Source organism: Polypterus senegalus, chromosome 7, assembly GCF_016835505.1.
Source record: "Polypterus senegalus isolate Bchr_013 chromosome 7, ASM1683550v1, whole genome shotgun sequence".
In the NCBI taxonomy this organism is placed as follows: Eukaryota; Metazoa; Chordata; class Cladistia; order Polypteriformes; family Polypteridae; genus Polypterus; species Polypterus senegalus.
The window spans coordinates 5291272-5300346 of NC_053160.1; positions in this window are offsets into that span (position 1 = coordinate 5291272).

Here is a 9075-nt window from a genome sequence, read left to right on the forward strand (position 1 = left end):
ATGATAAGAGGTAGAAACCAGATTGCAATCCACTATGACCGTGACCACTGCTGCTGCCCCGTGCAGCCATGTGAACACAGCCTGGCAGGCTTGCCTGCCACACATTCTTGGCCAACTGGCAGCCACAGCATGCATGCAGCAACAGACATTTTATTTTGATTTCTATGTGAAGCCATAGAATGATTTTTGGAAAAAATATTCAGCCCTCAAAGAGTTAAAATGCAATGTCGAGTTTAAGGCCCTGTTGGTATAGTGGTCTGGCATCGCAATACTTTTGCCATTAGTGCTGGGCTATCAAAAGAAGCTTTTCATCCATTGATTACAAGGCTCTTAGTATCTAAGGTGTCTTTACATGGGCAGGAAAATAGATTGGCAAATGTGCAGTGGCACCAAGGGTCCATCAAAGTTACCCAAAAGAGAAATAGAGCAGAGGAGGATTAGCAACAGTTCATAATTATTGAATTGCTTATGCAGTATCCTTATACAAATGACTAACAAACAGAAATGCAGAATACACGGCTAATCAGCAGCTCTAGTCAGGGTATGCTGGACCAAAGCTGTGAGTCTTCAGCCTGAGACTCATGCAGGCAGATCAGTCCACAGCTATTCGACCCTGTAACGAAAAGCTTCAACTCCCCCAGTTATTTTATTCATCTTTGGAATCTTTATTAGGCCTTGTCACAAAAATCATCATGAGACATCAAGAAGGTTTGGGGCAGCCACCCGTATATTATGGACTGGCTGCAGATTGTTAGGATTTAGCACACAGATCTTTACAGATTGGAGTCCACAACTCAGCTGCCGGTATAGAGAAAGATGGCCACTTTAAAGGCCAGTGTAGGAAATGACGTCATCAGAGGTGGGGCCGAACGTGATGTCATCAGAGCCAGGGTCGGAAAGTGGCATCATCAGAGGCGGGGACCAGAAGTGACATCATCAGGGCCAGGGCCGGGCAGCTGGTCATCAATCACCGTCTCAAGTTTACGTACAGACTTGGTAAGTGTTAGTGGTAATGAGCTGAGATGATCAGTGATGGGTTGGTGAATAAGGTGAAAGAAGCTGGCATAACAAGAAGGTCTGTCTCTGCCAGAGTGAACTGGAGATGGAGTTCCTTCATCCAGGTGGCAATATCAGTGAGAGATGCAGAGATTCTAGCTGATACCATGTGGTCCTCTGGAGGGAATGATGGGTACAGCTGCTTATCATAAGCACTGCACTGATAGGAGAAACCATGGGACTGGATGATAGGGCCAACTGAGGGGGTGTATAGAGGGAACACTAGAGGACCCAGCACCAGTCCTGGGGGAGACACCATGCTTATCTGGTGCACCCTGACATCTCCCCACGTCAGGATACACACAGTAGGATCTGTCCAACAGGTAGAACTCAGACCATCTGAGGGCAGACCCAGTGATGCCATGGCCAAAGAGGGTGGCAAGGAGGGTGTGGTGGTTGACCATTTTGAAGGCAGACGACTTACTGCAGACTAGCCCTACCTAATCTGCTTGCTGCTGAAGCATCTAACCCTGCCACACAAACCTGTAACACCGCCCATGCTGCTGTTATTCAAACTTCTAGACACACCCAATCTACTGTCACCTGAACATCTAGTGCCACCGGGCTGCTGTCACTCAAACATCTAACCCCATCCAGTTCATTTTCACTCAGACATCTAAGCAGAACCACACTGCTGCCATTCAAACTTCTAGGTTCACTTTTGTTACTTAAACATCTAGTCCCACCCAATCTGCTGGCACTCAAACATCTAGCTCCACCTTGTCTTCATTCACTCAGATATCTCGCCCTTCCCCGTCTGCTGTCACTCAAATATTTAGCCTCAACCAGGCTGCAGACATTCAAATAACTAAAGACATGAGATCCAAAAATCCAACGACCCTAATAACAGAAACAGGGCTGTTTATAACACAAGAGTTTAATAAGAAAAAGGAATGAAAAGGCAGACCAGTGGAGACCACACAGACTCTGTCCATATGTTTAGACACTCATTAATGTGACCATACTGAAGGGGGCGCCAGAATGCCAGGTGTCCAGCCTTAGAAGAAGCAGTGTGTCAGGGTCACACCGTTGGTAAAAAGCATGAAAGGCGCTTTATACAGTATGAAGGGCTCAGGTTCACTCTCCATCACTGACTCACTGCCAACACTTCTGGGATGGTATGCTGCCAAAAAGGATTAGGTGACCAAACATCTGATAAACACACACAAAGTGAGACACAGGAGACCTCCAGGAATAATTGAAAAAACTACCTGAAAAGTCATCCTCATTCTCTGCATGTGTGTGAGTTAGCAGAGCTGTCTAAATCAGAGTTTGGGGGCAGCAGACAGAATGAGCCAGGTATGTGTGGAATGAGGCGCTTGTATTACAGCCTGACATGCGGAGCACACGCAGATTATGTGCAGCAGCACGCAGGTGACTGGAATGTCAGCTTCTTACTTTGAAAAGCTGTTCGCGTGCGGAGTGTCTGCTGCACCGGCAAAATAATGTTGGGAGAGACTGGGATATGCGGGTTTGAAAGGCGCTACATGACAGATGGGGAGATGGGAAAGGTGCGATGTTCAACATGTCCAGATAGAGATGGATATGAAAAACACTATAAGATGATAGATGTGAAAGGCACTATATAATAATAGACAGATAGATAGATAGATAGATGTGAAAGGCAATACATAATTAATAGATAGATAGATAGATAGATAGAATGGTAGATAGACAGATAGATAGATATGAAAGGCACTATATAATAGATAGATAGATAGATATGAAAGGCACTATATAATAGATAGATAGATAGACAGATAGACAGATGGATAGATAGGAAAGGCACTATATCATAGATAGACAGATAGACAGGAAAGGCACTATATATAATAATAGATAGATAAATAGAGTGAAAGTCACTATATAATAGATAGATAGATAGATAGATATGAAAGGTACTATATAATAGGTAGATAAACTGAATAATTAATTGTATTGACTTTGAATAATTAAAATCAGATGTGTCTTAATAAGCAAATAGATGTATTTATAATCATTCAAAGTGTGTATACTTTTTTTTATGACACCCTGTACCTAAACATACTTTATGCGGACGCCCCTTCAAATTCTTAAGTTCAGGTGTTTCATTCACCAGATCTGCACACAGCCCCGTTCCCTCCTTTGTCAAACATTGGACTGTACTGAAGAGCTCAGTGACATTAAACATGCCACTGTCACAGGATGCCACCTTTGCCACAAGTCAGTACGTGACCTTTCCTCTCTGCTAGATCTGTCAGCTGTTAATGCTGTTATTGTCAAGTGAGAAGTGCTGAGGAGTAACAGCAGCTCGTCCATAAAGTGAGGGACCACACACACTCCGAGAGCAGGACCGCCAAAGTGAATAAAAACGGCTTATTGTCTGTGGCGCTATATCATGGATTAATAGGTTAGAAAGGTAAAGTCCATTTGACCTTCATTAGCATGCAGGTGACTCTTTTAGCTTTATGTGCCTTTTTTCTTTCTGTGTCACCTGACGTTCCTCCGCTGCACTTTAAGACTTACATTAGGAGGGAGTCAGAATAAAAAGGTTTGTAAGTCGCTATATTAAACATATTTAGAGAGAAGAAAAAGGTGCTATATTAAACGTGTCCAGGTAGAGACAGCTATGAAAGACACTATATAACAGGCAGATAGATGGAAAGGGCACTATATAACAGGCAGATGTTTCAGACCACATCATTAAGAGCAGGAGGGTGCCATTTGTAACATTTTGATCATCAGACTGTTCAAAAGCTGACAAATCCAACGCCCGTAATTAAAGTTGGGGTTTTCTAAGAGGTGAGGTGGCCTTCATTTTTCGGACCCTCTTAGAAGGCTCATGGCGGCACATTAAGCTCCTCCTTCTTCCTGGACACACACTCTGATGTGACTAAACAGGAGTTGGCCCTCCACACGTTCTTTTCCACCCACTTTCACTAGCAATGCCCGCTAAGCCCCCCAAGTCGTCTCTCATAAGGACCACAGCGTGAGCCTCGTGTGTTGACAGCTTAGTGAAGCAGAGTGCCATTTTTCTTTTTTTTTTTTGACAAGTGTGTCTGTAAAATGCGCTTTTGGCAGAAGACACGTTTTGGATCACCTGCCCCTGCCTTTCTCCGACGTGCCGGTTTCTCGGGTTGCACAGGGGGACTATTCAGTATATTCAAATGAGTGAAACCCCAGCCTACACTGAGAGGTTATTTTTCTTATTTATTTTTTGTTATCTTTACCATCGCTCGCCTTATGACAGTTGAATAGCTTCATTCACTTTCTTGTTCGGTTGCTATAGTTTCTTTAATTATTAAGAAATAAAAGTCGCTCTTATAAATATTCAACAGTGTCCCCTGTGGTTGGCATGAGACAAATTAAGCCATTCCTGCCAACAGACTGGTAGATGCTGTGAAGGAGGACTTGGCATAGTCAGCAGGAACAGAAACTACAAAAACAAAAAACCACAGTGTGGGTCAAGGAGTCGGGTCAGCCAGGGTTGCCAGGTCCCTAAAAAATGTATAGCCCAAGGACAGCGTAAAAATAAGGCACATTTACCCGAAAAATAGCCCAATATTGAAGTCTCCTGTCTCGGCAGAAAAACAGATAACTCGTTTCTTGAGTTTGAACTGGGAGCTACGTGCAAAAGGCAAAAGAAATGAGAATAAAACTTAAACAAAGCGATCAAAACTCGGATGAAGAGGCAAAAATCACAGTCAATAATCGGGCAAGAAAAGAGAATTCAGAAAAGGGTTGAGAAGGTTTTATCTGCTGATTGGATAAGGCTCAGAGCAAAAGACTGACTTTTTAATCCCGTCTGCTGAGTATTTTGAGGTCACGACCCACTTGACCACGCCCCCAGAAATACAGGCTGCAACCCTGACAATGGAACAGCAAAATGGCTACCGTAACAGGAAATGACTGTAAGACCTCAAGTTTCAACCCTAATCATGACATGAAGTAGACAACAGTGACACACCAGACAGTAGAGAGGCAGAGCGAGAGGGTTAAGGGGGTCCCCTGTTGGACTCCTGGTCCCCCCACAGAGATACTTCACAGTGATAGACTGGGTTTATACCATCCGCCTCGGAGAATTCAGAATGGTAAAGAACATAAACAAGTGTGAATAGCACAGGAAGAGGTCCTCGGTGGATGAAAAACGTGCAGTTTGAAAAACAGCCCAAAATACCAGGATGTTTTTAAAAAAATGCAACCCGTGAAAAGAAAATCGACAGCGATTAGAAATAACCCAACTGGGTGAAAAAACCACAAACCGGGAAACAAGAAGTGCCACCCCTGCCAGTAACTTCAGACTACCACCTCCACCGCTATACCCCAGATTTCTACAAAAACAATTTAAATATTGAAATTGAATATTGTGAATCGGGCACAAACACAAATCAGACCCCGGCTCCCTGTACTGTATGAACAAGGTTAACTGGAGGGGGTGCTGCTGTCTATCTATCTATCTATCTATCTATCTATCTATCTATCTATCTATCTATCTATCTATCTATCTATCTATTGTGACAGATAGGGGGCGCTATTGCTCCCTTGAACCCCTGTCCAAGACTCCAGACACCAGATAAAAGTCCAAAAGTTGACTTTATTTATTATCCACAGTGCACAAAGCACCCTATCCACCACTATACTCATTAAACAAACCACAATAACTACAATAATCAATCCTCCACTCCCAGATGCGTTGCCCTCCTACCACCCAGCTCAGCTCGCCATCTGGGAGCTGTCACAGTCTTTTAATAGTCCCTGACCCGGAAGTGTTCCAACCCCCAGTTCATGTGATCCTTATCACTTCTGGGTCAGATAAAAAGTCCTTCTCTTCATCCCGAAAGTACGTCACTTCTGCTGTCGCTCTGCCTATGACGCACTTCCGGGTTATAGGGCACATATGACTCTCTATTCCTCCCTGCAGCATCCTCTGTTTGCCCCTGGGTATTCAGCAGGTTTGTAAGGGAAAACTCCATGGTCCATGATTCCCTGCTGGCATCCAGGGCACCTCCATGCTGCAGGGAGAGCTCCATCTGGCGGCCTGGGGGTATTGGCCGTGGTGACAAGCCGGCCATAGACCACACTATCTATCAATCTATTATATAGTGCCTTTCCTATCTATCTATCTATCTATCTATCTATCTATCTATCTATCTATCTATCTATCTATCTATCTATCTATCTATATATCTATCTATCTATCTATCTATCTATCTATCTATCATATAGCGCCTTTATCTATCTATCTATCTATCTATTCGTTAGCTCATTAGGAAGCACCATGTGTTGAGAATAGAGAGTATGTTGATCCAGGACGGCTTCAGGTAAGTCCTCAACCTGCTCAAAGACTAGTCTGAGGGTCAGGGGGGCTGGTGGTGGTCATCAGACAGATTTGCCATTCTTCTCACAAGTACTCTTTGAGCAAGGCGGAGTGTGTTTCACAGTCTTCCTTTAACTCCTGTGTCTTACTTCCGGATCTCACAGTCAACTGGCATGATACAAAATGTGTGCTAAACCAAATGCCCCCCCCTTCACTCCGAAAAGGTCCGTCTTAACAGCATTATAGGCCCCTGGGCAAAGCAGTGCACTGGGACCCCCTACCTACACAACCACTCAGCAGGTCACAACATACATAGATTAGCATTTGGGCCCCTATGCCCATGAGGCCCCCGGGTAGCTGTACAGCGTACCCATGCATTAAGACGACCCTGCCCCATCCCCAACCTTGGAAAGAAAAGTGTTAATTTCAGACCTGACAGCCTCTCCTGCAAACATCACAAAGTTTTCAGGTGCACTCCAACCCCTGGTTTGGTGTCCATGGTTTCAGTTATCTGCAATTTGCGAAAATTTTAAATGGACAATTCCAGAAACAAGACAGTTAGAACAAGGTTTCCTGCAAACACTACATTTCCCAGAAGCCTCTGTGGTAACCTGAACCACTGCAGCTGAGTTACACTGCTGCCCTTTATCTGTCAGGGGAAGTACTGCTCTTTGACATGGCTGTGTCCGGTCTGAGGTGTGTCCCTGACATGCAGCTGGCTGTGACCTCCTGCTCTCCTTTATACCACAGATCTCCTGGCATCCTAACCATCCAATTGGGATTAATAAAGTATCTATCTATCTATCTATCTATCTATCTATCTATCTATCTATCTATCTATCTATCTATCAGTGATGCCAATGCCACTTTAATGCTGTCGTTCTTGTTCTACCTGAGTAGTGCCCATGGGCAGCCCCAGATAAAGCAGAATGAGGGAGCCGCTGATTCTGTTCATAGTGTGCACTTTAACTTGGCACCAAGGAGACTTTCGCTGGGAGTTAGGGGTCAGGATAACTGCTCATTTTTAGTTTCCTGGGGGTTCCATTATTTAGTATTCCTCTTATTTATTTATTTTTTATCCTTTGTTTACCACAAGTGGAGATTTGTCTTCACTGCAACATAAACAAGGAACACTAATGGTGGTGCAATGGCCACCTCTAAGATGAAGCTGCCTCACACATTCTTGGGTAAGTCCCCCTCTCGAGCGTTGCCTGAACTTGAGCTCTTAACATTTTTCCTCAAATGCCACTTGTTCAACCAACCACCACTAATCATTCCTGAGAGCTGCCATTGACAACCATGATGGCTAAACAAAAAAAAAGAAAAAAAAAGAAAGGAAGAAAAAAAGGAAAAATTACAGCTTGTGAAATGAACTCAGACTTCTGTGATCCCACACAGCACCAGCGCACGTTTAACCCTCTTCATGCCACCACACACTGGGGTTGGCATCTTATATTGGGGGGGTAGGCTCAACCAGCTGCTTTGTACAACACCGGACCCAAGAGGGTCAGTCTATCTATCTATCTATCTATCTATCTATCTATCTATCTATCTATCTATCTATCTATCATATAGTGCCTTTCATTTCTATCTATCTACCTATCATATAGCTCCTTTCATATGTATCTATGTATCTGTAATATAGTGTGTCACACACGTGCACTTAGGAGACATTCAACAAGCCCTGAAGAGAGTGAATTATCATCGGACAGGGGGTTGTTTTGTGGTAATAATGCCTCTCTCTCTGATCTTGTAGAACAAAAGAAGATAAATAAACCATTAACATCAACAACAAACCACTTCCTGCAAAACAACATTACTACAAACCACACTTCCGGTCCCACAATGATGACGTCACTTCCGTCCAATACGAATGATGTCACTTCCAGTCCAACGATGATGACGTCACTTCCGTCCAACCAGATTGATGTCACTTCCTGCCACATCACCTCCGGAGGTCATTTTACCTACTGTATAAAATCCCAGCCATACTGTACCTGTCTGTCGAATGTTTGATTTCTTTTCAACTAAATTTGGACCAACAAATCACTGTACGACAATATAAGGGGCTAATCCCCAAATCTTTATGTTCATTTGTGAGTTTAATTCATCTATTTATCTATATATTTATCTATCTATCATATAGTGCCTTTCCTATCTAACTATCTATCTATCTATCTATCTATCATATAGTGCCTTACATATCTATCTATTTATCATATAGTGCCTTTCCTATCTATCTATCTATCTATCATATAGTGCCTTTCATATCTATCTATCTATCTATCTATCTATCTATCTATCATATAGCGCCTTTCATTTCTATCTATCTATCTATCTATCATATGGCACCTTTCATTTCTATCTATCTATCTATTGTAATAACTGGAGACCAGAGGCGTGGAAAGGTTTGGGGCAGCCACCCGTTTAATGCGGTTTCCCGGCTGCAATAGAAATTGAGGCATTTTCAAAACAGTTGTTTACACAACAGAGTCCAAGACAGAACTGCCTGCCTAAGCAAAGGCAGTGAGCTTTATAGCTCAGAGGGCGGAAATGATGTCGCCCTCTGGGCGGAACTGGAAGTGACATCACCCTTGGGGCCGGAACCGAAGTGACCTCATTCTTGGGGCCGGAACCGAGGTGGTGTGTCCTTCCTGGAAATGGCGGCTCCTGGTGGGATTTCCGGTAAGACCTGCAGAGAACTCAGAAAGAGCGTCAGCGTC